Source organism: Onychomys torridus, chromosome X (genome assembly GCF_903995425.1).
Source record: "Onychomys torridus chromosome X, mOncTor1.1, whole genome shotgun sequence".
Lineage (NCBI taxonomy): Eukaryota > Metazoa > Chordata > Mammalia > Rodentia > Cricetidae > Onychomys > Onychomys torridus.
The window spans coordinates 129,860,630-129,873,817 of record NC_050466.1 but is presented as its reverse complement, the minus strand read 5'-3'; positions in this window follow the sequence as shown (position 1 = coordinate 129,873,817).

Genomic DNA, 13,188 nt, shown 5'->3' with positions numbered 1-13,188 from the left:
GGTCCTCTTGGTCTTATGGCATCAAGCGTTTGCTACAGGTTTATGACCAGACTTACTTTTGATTGAGATGGGTTAGACAAAAGAACCATCTTGAGTGCTTATTATGTCTTGCAGCATGCAGCAGGAATCTAACACAAAGTAAAGAGACAGACCCCAAATGAAAAGCAGAGCTGCTGCTTCCATCTGCCTTTTGTTACCTTGTGGGCACGAGTGAGGTGTGCCATTGCTTTTTTAGCAAAGGCAGCTTCTTCTAAGTGCCTGTACAGTTGTAGTCATGTATCTACGAGCAAAACTTACTTTGTCACTCTCAGCTACCACAATTAACGCAGACAAAATGAGGAGTGGCACCAGACAACCCAGAATGCCACATCCTACCCAGGGTACACAGTTCCCATTCTACAGGCTCAGTAGTCATTCTGGCTTCTTCCAGATTTTCATGCAAACTTCTTTGATCCCCTCTGGTCCTTATGGATATGATTTAATGAGTACATATAACATACCAGATGTGGGACTGCACATCTATTCCCATACAGGTTTTATGATTGTTACTATAAATCATGTCTTATGTTCACTGAATATACTGATAATATTTATTTGAACATTTTCACAACATTAAATGAAAGAGGCTTTTGTAGTTAACAAGAAATGGTAACAATGTTAAGAACACCTTTATGCTTTATGGAATAATTTATATAAAAAAACAAAGGTAATTTTTATTAGAACAAGAAAGGCCATGTTTTAATAGAACATCCCCAGCCAGACTAATGAGAAATAAATACATATTGCCTCACTATCCCTGCACCATAGGTATAGATACAGGGTATAGGACATCTCTTCAGTCATTCTCAGTTAGGGAACCCAGATCCAGAAAGACAAACACTGCATTTTCTCTCATTTGTAGATATTAGCATTGAATCTTTAAATATGTGTGCCTCATTTGAAATACCCATAAAGATTACAAAATTAGTAAGGGGACATGGGTTGGGGTGGTGCTTTTCAATAATGTAATGTAATGTAATGTAGTGTAAGAGGTTAAATGGGAATAAACAGGAATTAATATTAATAAATTAATAAAAAGGATTAAAGTAGGGTTGGGTAGGAAGGCAGGGTAGAGGAAGAAATACAGGTAGAGATAAATAAAGAACCTTGGAAAAGGTCATATGGAAAACCACTGCTGTAGAAAATATCTGTCTGTCTGTCTATCTATCTATCTATCTATCTATCTATCTATCTATCTATCATTAAAACAGTTATGACAGGGTAACAACACCCTTACTAACAAAAATGCCAGTGCCAGGTAACAGTTACCTCTTTTAGAGTTGCTGTCCAGTGAGGTCCCATAGACTCCCAAACATGTCAGAATATTGCCATGTCCCGATTGCTGAAGACACCATAGACTTGAATCATAGAACATGGAGAACTCAATTTGCTAGTGTTCACTTGGAAGCTTAAACTCTTCTGGCTAGCTGTCATAGTGCTAGAGGAGAAAAATAATCACCAGACTTACATGGCTGTGAACCCTGCAAGCTAGACTATTCCCTGGCCTAGCAAGACATACTCACCAGTTCAGTAGTGGCACGAACACTGTAGTAATGATCAACCACGTTCTGATGGGATCTAAGGTCTGCTCCACAAGTTGAAGCCCATACCTGGCACTGTTATGTGAACCAGGGCAATTACCAGCATGGAAGGATATGCATGAAGGTGTAGTAAGTGGCACTCACATGTCGGTGGCAACCAATAGCTGTCTAAGTGGACTTAAGGTCCACTCAACAGAAGAGAAACCATGTCTGGTACTGGAAACCTACCAAGCTAAAGATGTCATGAACCTTAGAAAAGAATCCACTCCCACCACTTTGCTAGACCAGCCTAATTCCTTCTACATTGTAAATCTTACTCTATACTCTCAGATAAGTGTAGCCACCACCCCTCATCAAAGAAGCCTGTCTTACAGCAAACCACACCTGGACACAGTGCAGAGATCAATGGATACATCTGCATCACAGCTCCTGCATTTATGACTCAGGGAACATCGAGGAAGAGGGGCTGTACAGATGTTGAGAGCCAGAATACTAGTAAGTCTGCTCTCAACCTCTCCTAGAAATGACCACATAACCAGAACAATGGCATTGTCTGGACATGTTAACATGGAAGGGGGAAGTTTCGCAGACAGTCTTATTTGGATTTATTAGACACAGTGCTTGTGTGTGTACCCTTCAGAGTTCAATAAGGAGTGGAAGTCATCAAAGCATGGGTTTTAGAAAGCCACCACCCAGGGATCCCATGAGTAGTAGCTGCCTCTGTCCCTTCTATGGCTCATGTCTCTTCTCTCCCTCTCTTACTTCATTAAGACAGAAAGGGAAGAGGCAGGAGAGGAAAAAAAGGTGGTGGATCATGCTTATGACTAATCATGAGAATATTATACTCCAAAAATAAAGAGGCGAGGTGGAATACAAAGAAAGACATCTGTTTGGCTGAGGATTTGACTACTTAGGACCAAACTGATGCAGAGATGGAGGCAAAGATACGTACAGGTGGATGCCATCTCACTGGACCTCACCAACAGCCTTTGATGATTTTTTTTTTTCGTGGTGGGGGTGGGGGAGATGACAAAGGCAGAGAAATAGACTGCAGTAAGAAAGTGGGGGGTAGAAGAAATGACATTTTCTAGCCTGCTCGTTATAGTCCTGTATTTTTCCATTTCTCTCTTACGACCAGAAGTCTAGACAGGAAGCAGAGGTCGGTTACCAAGGAAACTGAAGCTGAGTGTGTTCTATTGGTTAACTTTGAGATAAAGACAAAATTACTATTCAGAATGCAAGCTATTGTGGAGGATGGGCATTAAGCATCTAGACATCTATTAATCCTTTCAATTATTTTTCACGAGTGAGCGCGCACGCACACACAGACACAGTCATAAATACATAAATGAGAAAACCAGATTTTCCTTCGGGGTTAGTTGGACTCTTGAGAAAGGTCTTGAATTCTGCTCCTGGTGCCTTCTTTTCTTTCTTCTTGCCCCACGCTGTTACTCTCTCATTGTGTCCCGTGCCTGAGTCTGATGAAATCCTAATAAGACTGTCTCATCATGGAGTCAGTTAGAGGGGAAGGAGCTAAAGGAGAGAGCATTATTTCTTTTAGCTGTAAAAACAACAAAGATTTGAATCCCGGCATCAAAACATTTCCAAAGAATTCCTCTTAAAATGAGGAAATGTAACCAAGTTATTGATCTTTCAAATGTCTAATTAACAGGTATCTGTATTTGGTCAGCTAGCAGAGTTCTATGCAAACATAATTGAAATGCTTAAATACTTTACCATTCCTTATACTCTGCTGCCCCTAGTGGAACAAATAGTTACTGCAGCCATGGACTGCTGAAGGCCAAAAAGCTTTTTTTTTTTTTTAACCTTTCCCCATTTGAATGTTATATACAGAGCTTTAGACTGGTGTCTGTGGTTATCGACATGGTTGAACATCTCTGTTTATAGTTTTTATTATGAAAGACCAGAAAGAGGTAGTCATCCAGGGTCTTACAATTCTTCCAATGGGAAATAATATATGGCAACTACTTTCTGATATGAACAGATATAAACATTGTTTCTGTGTAAGAAACACTGTTCAATTTTGACAAACCCATCCTTTATATACTCTGAAATGACGTCAGAAAATTCATGCTGATGTCAAATGTGTTCTAATATTGTAATTTCCAGGGAATTTAGAAGTTAATGTGAAGCCTGCTTTAAAGTTGTAGGCAAACAGGGTGTGTTCATATGTGACTACAGTGTCTTCTGAGCTTGGGAGACAAACAGCTTAGATTTGAGTAGGCATGTGTGTGTGCGCGTGCATGCGTGTGTGCATGAGTACGTGCGTGCAAAGGATAAGCTTATAGTGATGAGAATGATTGTATACCACTAGCTTTGCCAGAACTTGTATTATTTTATGTGAATATTATAATCATGAAATAAGTCGGGTGTCTTAACTAAGTTGGCTCGTGCAAAGGAAATTTCTTGCTTGTCAGAGGCTAACTTCTTGTGAATAGCAAGGTGAACAGAATTGTTACTGATGCTAAGCCCTCTCTGATACTTTTAGTTCCCAAAACCCTCTGTAGTTTGGGGGAAATTCTGGTAGGGAAATTAATTTTCATGGGTCAAGGTCAATTACTATGCAGTAATTTCCCTACCAGTTGTCTAATTTAGACATTTATCTTCCTTAATTTGCAAATGAGGTACCACCTGAAAATAGGAGCCAAGCCCAGGTATTCCCATCTCTGAAGTGTGTGCTTTGAAACCACACCTTACTGTGTCTGCCCGTCCGGTTCCTTCACTTGCCTCTTGTAGTAAGAGTGTTAATCTTAAACATTTTATTGATAGTTTTACAAGGTTTACCTAAAACACTAGGGAGCCCTTGACATGTCTCAGTCCTTTGTCAAAAAGACCATTTTTTATATATAGTGATGGTTAACAGTAGAAATATGTTTTGAAAAGTGTGCTGCTCTTTGGGGATTTCATCACTATGGAAACACTCGAGAGTGGACTATGACATCACCAGATGTTGTACTCTTATGGAACTACCATCACATATGTGGTCTGTTGTTGAAAGAGTTGTCCTTATGCACAGCATGAAACACATAGGTAAATTAACAGACCTGGACCCAGCAGTTGCAAGCACACTTCTTCATTTAACCCTTTCATCACTGGGGGGTGGTTATTTAATGCCTATAGGATTCATAAGTTAGTCTGGATGAAAGTCTAGGATATTGCTGTAGCATATTCCTGCTAGGGATACTGTAACAAAGTAGCACACAACAGATGTATGTTCACTGAGAAGTACCAGACAGAAACAGTTCAAAGAGAGATTTAAGTTTGGCTCATGGTAAGACATAGCCCTCTGGGACATTCCCCTTATAGCATACTTCTGGGTGGATCTATACATATATATGCATTGAACGTAAGGCCTCACATGTTAAGCAGTGTCTCACCTAATATCCAGGCTGGCCTGGAGCTTGTGATCTTTCTGCCTTAGCCTCTGAATATTTAGGATGACAAGCCTGGACTATGGAGTCCAGCTACTTCAAAAGTTTTGGGGAAGCCCCACACTGTTTTTCATCCTGGCTCTGCTAATTGACATTTCCAGAATCACTGTGCAAGAATTCACTTTTTTCTAATCCTCCTCAACACTTGTTCTGTCCATTTTTTTTGGTTGCCATATATATTACAGGTCTATATTGTATATACCGTATACACATATATACAATTCATAATATATTCCATTGGATACTAACATGTTCTGTCTTTTTGACCATGGCCTTTCTAACAAATATGAATCTCTATCTCATTGTGGCTTGAATTTGCATTGCCCCTCATGATGAATGATGTTGAGCACATTGACTCATTGACACACACATTGACAATGTGTAGGTCTTTGTTTTACTTTTCTCATCACTGTCAGCGAATCCCTGAGAAGATGAAGAGGCATCTGTGTGCTTTGGCTCACAGTTTGAGGATGGAGTGCATTGCTCAAGGGAAGACATAGCTGCAGGAGTGGTGGTGTGGCCGTGGCGGCAAGGGTACCAGACTGTGTGCCTGCAGCCCAGTGCACCAGGAAGGAAGGGGAAGAGGGCAGGGGGATTGGAGAGAGACGACAGACAGACAGACAGACAGACAGAGAAAAAGAGAGATGCATAGGGCTGGGCTTATAACCCTCAAGACCCGATCCCCAGTGAACCACTTCCTCCAGCAAGGCTCTGCCTTCGAAAGGTTCCACAACCCAAGTATGAGCACCAGATGTGGATTCAGTGTGCAAACACATGAGTCTGTGGGCTGTATTTCACATTCAACCCTAACAGTCTTCTCCAGAAAAATATTGATTCAAGTCCTTTGCTTTCATTTTGTTTTTCTGCACTGGGGATTGAACCTAGGCTTCACACACATGCTAAGTAAGTGAGCTATCACTGAGCTATTAATGCGCCCTTGGGCCCCTCTGCTCACTTTTAATAGCGTTCTTTTATCACTGTTGACTTGTCTAAATTCCTTACATATTTAGGATATTGATGCTGTATGCGGTATATGGTATATGACAGATGTTCTCTAAGAACATTTCTGATGGACTCTGAGGCAGTGATCAGGTACTGAGTGCTCTAACCTAGTCAATAAATAACTGCTTGGGTTTATAGTATGATGGTATTATTCGGAGATGGGCATATGTGGAGGAAGTAGGGTTTTGAGGGATACCCTTCTTCACTGCCCCTGCCCTGCCCCTGCCACCTCCCACTATTCCTGGCTACAGTGAGCAGCTTTGCTCTGCCCCATGTTCTCGGGTAGTGTAAACTGTTTTCGCACTGCGTTGATTGTTCATCATTCAAAAACTCTTTGGTTTGGTGCAGTTTCGTTTGTATAATTTTGTTTCTGTTGCCAGTGACTTGGGGGCTACATCAAAAAAATCTGCCAAACCCAATGTTTAAAGGCTTTTCTATATGTTTTCTTCTATTAGTTCCATGTCCTAAGTATGAGTCTTTAATCGATTTGAATTGGGTTTTGTGTATGGGGTAGGAAGACACTTTAATCTCATTCTTCTGCATGCTTTCCCAATTTATGGCAGAGATTCTCCCTTTCTAATCCGTTCTTGGCATCTAGCATGTACAGATTTATTTCTGTGATTTTTAAAAAATAATGCGCTGTGTGTGTGTGTGTGTGTGTGTGTGTGTGTGTGTGTGTGTGTGTTTGTACCATGCTGAGACCTTTGGAGGGGGGATATTTTGGATTGAACCCAGTACCTTGTACAGCACTCTCCCACTAAGCTCAATCCTCGGCCATCTTTGTATTGTATTTTATTTTTTTATGGTGTGTGCGTGTGTGGTAGCTGCCATTTTGCTTTCTACACACAGAATTTTAAACTGGTGCTGGCCTGTATTCCATACAGGAGGTGCCACTTTGTTATGCAATAAAGACAGAGCTACCAAAAAGCATCGTAGGTTCCTGGGGCTCAGCTGTGTCCCAGTGTGAATTCTTAATAAACAAAAAGAAAAGAAGCTGTATTTTCTTTCAGGTAAGGCTTGCTTGATAATCTTATATAAACATGGATTAAAGTAGGACATGGATGTCAAAATGAGTCTTAAAAGGAAATACATGATCTTTTTAAAATTATGTTCCTCCTATTACTGTCTGGTTTCTCTGCTTTTCCTGTGTCACTCTCTCTGACCTTCATTATGTCCTTGTGGTTATGTGTTCAGAAAGAATCACTGGTATGTACACAACAAAACCCTTCAAAGGAACACAGAGGAGTCTCAATCTATGATTGTGGGGGTATGAAAATGGACCTACCATCTATTTTGTATTATATTTGACATTTTCTCCCTCATGGCTTTGATAGATTCTGCTTTGGTTTCCCTGGCAACATTCATTATCTTTGTTTCAGCCTCTTAGCAATGAACAACAAAGAGAAAGGTAGACTATTACCTGCTCCTGGTTGCCAAGCACAATGTCCCTGCCTGGGCTGAATCACTCACTAGAGAGGAGAAGCAGAGCTGTTACTAAGACAACCGATCACGGATCCATCTCCTCTGTGAGGCCCCTTTTCTTCCCCTCATCTCCTCTCATATCAAGTAAGAAAGGGAGAACTCTGGGATAAAAATTCTGGCAGTGAACAGTGAAACCATGAAATGAATCTTTTCTACATCTCAGTAATGGAGGGATTACTTTAGAATAACATTTAAATAGAAAAAAACTTTAAAATGAAAATTTCTTTATAAAACATATGATAATTGATGTATACTTGAATGATAACGAATATAATATAATATAAAATCAGACTGTCAAAAATAATGAAAATATAAATAGAGAGAGTGATTTGACCTATCAAAATTTCCAATAGGGCATCATGGAAAAGTGATGTCTGAGCCCCATCCTCCGAGATACCTATTACGTACATATGGGATATGGCCATGCAATAAGCACCAGTTTAAAATTCTGTGTGTGTAAAGCCAAAATGGCAGCTATTATCTGGAAGAAAAACCAGCCTTTAAGAATGTTGTGTGGTATCCACCACAGAAGACTGCTCGGTCAATAGAAAGTCTGTTATCTGGTCTGTAACTACACTGAGTGTTCAGGATCCCAGTGCAACCCCAAACCTTTTTCAGGGGAAGCATTTAAGCACAAAAACCATGGTCTAGGTTGACTTTAGTTAATAAGAACAGTTAGCCAGAAACCGAACTACAGAAGCTAAAAAGCAAGGTTAGTCCATTTAGAGACTTTCCCAAAACTACAGACTTGATGGATTAGGTCTGTGTTTTAGTTTGGCAGCCGGTGCTGTCTACGTGGCTGAGTTTTAAAGCCTGAAGAGCACTTCCCTCATGGAGTCAGTTTTGCTAAGGTCTGGGGGGCCTGTTACAAAGAGGATGACTTATATCTGACTTACATTAAGTATCAGGTTAGGTAGAGCATAGTGGTATACACCTTTAATCCCAGCACTCACAAGGCAGAGAGGCAGGTGAATATCTGTGAGTTCAAGGCCAGCCTGGTCTATGTGGTGAGTTCCATGTCACCCAGGGCTGGATAGTGAGATTCTATCTCAAAAAAAAATAAATACATATCAGGTTAGGCACACTTGAGAAGAATTCCCAGTCTGATCCTCTCCCCACCCCCATTATATTGAACTTGATATCTTCTAAGTCCCTAAAACCCAAGATCTAGACAATACAAATTCACTAAGGAATGAAATGTGACACTTCCTTTTCTTTCTTTCTTTCTTTCTTTTTTTTTAAGATTTATTTACTTATTATGTATACAGAAGAGGTTTCCAGATCTCATTACAGATGGTTGTGAGCCACCATGTGGTTGCTGGGAATTGAACTCAGGACCTCTGGAAGAGCAGTCAGTGCTCTTAACCTCTGAGACATCTCTCCAGCCTGACACTTTCTTTTCTTATGTAGGCCTCTTGTACCTGGGTAATTTCAAGGTTTGTCACACATTGAGTAGACAGTTGTGTTCAACCTAAAACACCAATTAGCCTGGAAATTAAAGCTCCAAATTATATTACATGGTTAAGATGAATTACTATTTATGCTAATGCTTATTAATTCTCCTCTTTTTTTGTTTTGAGATGGAGATCTGGCTGTGTATCCTAAGTGGCCTGTATTAGGGTTCTCTAAAATAACAGAATTAATATATATATATATATATATATATATATATATATATATATATATGTGTGTGTGTGTGTGTGTGTGTGTGTGTGTGTGTGTGTGTGTACATACATATATATGTTAGTATGTATACACACACACACACACACACATATATTCATTGTGTGTGTGATTTCTTATAGTGGTTTACAATCTATGGTGTGATTATTCCAATAATGGCTGTCTCCTGGTAGAAAGTCCTAGAATGAATGTCTTAACTGGTCTTTGTTGGGGGTAGCCATCAGAGAAGACTGCTTGGACGTGGGTTTAAGCCAATAGAAAAATCTCTTAGCCAGCCTGCGACTACACAGTATGTTTGGGATCCCAGCCCCAACCCTATCTCAGGGTGAAATTTTAAGCAGAGAGGCCATGTCCTGGATTGACATACTTCAGGTAATAAGAACAGCTAGCCAGAAGCAGAACTACACAGAAGCTGAAAAGGAAGGTTATACATTTAGAGACTTTCCCGGGACTGTGGACTTTGATAGATTAGGTCTTTGTTTTAGTTTTGGCAGGTGATGCTGTCTGTGTGCTGAGTTTCACAGCCTGAATGGCACTTCCATCATGGAGTCAGGTGTGCTAAGGTCTGGGGGCCTACTAAGGTCTGGGGCCCCCATTGGTCTTAGTGAATAAGTCAAATCATGGGCTCATTCTGCTTGAAAGAGGTGGAGCTTGTCCTAAGGACCATTAATTTTACTGAACTGATACATAATTGGCCAAATACTTTAAGATGGAAAGACCTGCCATTAAGCCAATCAGAATGAGTATTAAAGGCCCAGTCAGGGCTAATAATACTTAGCCAAGGAGACCAAGAAAACAGACACTGGTATCATCTGATTTATATCTTTGTCTCTTTCTCTTTTTGTTTTTGTTTTTCCTAACCATGGCAAGATCTTTTTTAATTACTTCTGATAAATTAGCATATAAACAACAGGTTTTTCTCAAAGCCAGACAGTTCTCTTTATCTCATGAGAATTAAGTCTAAGCCTCTCCGATGTTGTAGGATAGTTTCTGTAAGGGAATCTAACTGTTGTTTTATTACCTCTAGGTCCTGATCAACTGTCTACTTAGTTTGGAAAGTATCAGAAGAGGCACGTTTAGTCAAACCATTGGTACATGCCCACCAAGTAGTCTCAGGGGCTTGGTGATATTGCTGTTATCCAGATGAATTAACCTATAAGTCAGAACAGCAGGCATCAGAATAAGGGGAAGTGCCCAGGTTAAAGGTTTTGGATATTAGACAAGTTTCATCTCCTTGTAAGTCCTCTCACATTAATTTGGTATGCCCCCATCACAGAGAGTTGTTAGTCAGTGGGCTGACAGACTGCTTAGTTCCTATGCTCTGTAGTATCGGGGCCAGTTGTCTAAGAATAACCAGCAATCCTGCATGATTTCTGGCTGTGAGTAATAAACTCTATCTCCAGGTTCCCTTCCTGTGGCATGGAGTCTATTTCCCGAGGTTTTTCTTGTTTCCTAAAGCCCAGAATCTTTTTAAAGGAATTTTTTCAGGAAGCTTCAGTTTTACAACCCTAGTTTTTACAATGGAAACTCCCTTGTTTCTGGAAACTAGGGGGCCCAGCCACAGGGCACGCATAGAATTGTAAACTCTGTATTCCTATCTCAAAAATCAAACTTCCATTTCTTTCCATTTCTTCAACATAACCTGACATTTATAGTGGACCTCAGCAAGTAAAGGTCAATATGGAATATGAGTTGCTGGTCTGTAGTCACACTAGCTAATACCTTCCCTGTATCAGTCTTCCTCAGTTTCCAGTCCAGGCCTGAGTGCAGTGGGGGTTGGTTCATAATCTTATATTCATATCTGTAGTATAGAACACAGGACCTAGGAGGAGGTGGAGGGTCAGGGAGTGGAAGGGTCTGGAGCCCAGTGAAACCTTAATTTCAATGGGACCATAGTCCAGAGACAGTCAGTCCATTTGACAGCAGTATCTGTGGCTTCTGCTCTCTTGACCTGGGTGTGGTGGATCCATGGTGTGATGCCAGATACCTTCACTGCCATAGGAATGGAGAGGGTCACCTTGTAGGGTCCTTTCTGGGTTAGTTCCAGTGCCCCTTTGGCTACCCACTCGACCCAGACAGTGTCACTGAACTTGAACAGTGGGAAACTGGTGGTGAACTCTCTGGTGGGTAAATCTCTCCCTATATGGGATTCAGTGGGCCAAAGCAAAGTAAAGGAAGGAGGCCTATCTGTCCTTTGTTGGACTTTCATGAGAGTTTTGTTAGACTTTCTTTTAATGCCCTGTTTATTCTTTTTACCTAGCCAGAACTCTGAAGTCTGTGTGCAGAATGAAGTTTTCAATCTATGTATAAAGCTATAGTCATTAATTGAGAGGTTTTGGCTATGAAAGCTGGGCCATTATTGGACCCCATTGCTAGGGGGAGGCCAAATCAGGGACCAGTTCCTGGAGGAGGTTTTAAGCTACTATTTGAGCAGTTTCAGTCCAGAAAAGATATCTGTAAAAACTGGCAAGTACTTTTATCCTCCTCTAGCATATCAGGTCTTGGTTGAAGTCAGTTTTCCCAGAGTATTCCAGGGTGTTGGTCTCTCATTTGTACCCCTTCCTGGGTAAGGTCTCTGTTTTGGATTCACTTGAGCACAAACCTGGCATCTGGCTGAGACATCACACATGTTTAGGTATAACATACCATGATGTGATCAACTCACAAAGTTTAGTGGACTCCAGATGAGTAGCCTGGTGAAGGTTGGTTACCAGAGTCCTGCCATTTGTTTCTTTGAGGATGATCTTTCCCTCTGGTGTCCTTCATCAACCTGTGGGTTTGAACTGTCCATTTCTTCTTTACCATGAAGTCTCAGGCAGCACTGAGTCAGGGGTATGTCATCAGAATATCAATAGTTTGTTGGACCATGTCAGTGGCCAGGCAGTGGAGGGCAGCAATTTGTAGGGAAAGCCAAATAGTCTCTGGGAGTGCCAAGGTTTGGTAGTGTTCTTTTTCCCAGCAGTGAGAAACTTTCTTTCTCTATAGATCATATGGACATGCATGGTAGTAAAAGCATAGTGATGGTCCATGTATATGGTGGTAGACTTTCCTTTTCCCCAACTGAAAGCCTGGGTCAGATCAATCAATTCTCTTTGCACTGTGTTACTTGGCTTGAGCCCAAATCAATTCAGTTAAAGTAACTGCTGCAGCCTCCACGTACCTGGTTTCATTTTTCATCTCATGACAGTTAGTGATGAGCACCTGAAGGTTGTCATCAGGCAAGAGAGCAACAGCTTGGATTTCTCAAACCAAACTCGAGGGTAGTCCAGGAGTAGGGCCTGGTACTGAGTCACACAGTCAGAAGGGGCCCTCAGTTGCCTAGGGTGCTGCATGTATAGGATCTTGACTCAGAGTTACCTTGTTTTTGTTTGTTCGTTTGTTTGCTTTTTCATCAAACTAGCAGTAGCTGCCACATCTCTTAGACAGGTGGGCCATCTGGTGGCTACAGGGTCCAATTGTTTGGACAGGTATATCACAGGGCATTTCTATGGCCCCAAAGTTTGGGTTAAATTTCCTTTTGTAATGTCTTTTGTTTTATGGATAAACAAGTCAGAGCTGCTTTTAAAGCTTCAAATGCCTTTGTTTAGTCTCAGTCCAGATCAGGGGCTTAGTCTCTCCTTCTGTGCTGGCGTATAGAGGCCTTGCTATTTCCACAAACTCTGGTACCCAGAGGCAGCACTATCCAGCTGCACGTAGGAACTCTGGAACCTGTCTCTTAGTCTTTGGAGTTGGGATCTGAAGGATGGCAGCAATCCTACTCTGAGACAGGGTCCTTTTATCCCCCTCAGTTGGTAGCCAAGATAGGTCGCCGTCTACAGAGTTGGGCTTTCTTAGCTGACATTCTGTTGCCCAAGGTCTGCAACTCTTGCAGCAGTCCCTCAGTGGCCCTTCTACAATCTAGTTTCCAGAAAACCTCTGACAGAAGGGCAGGAGGTCTGCATTTAGTGTCTCTAAATCCTGGGACAACCTGGTCTAGGTGTGTTGTCCAC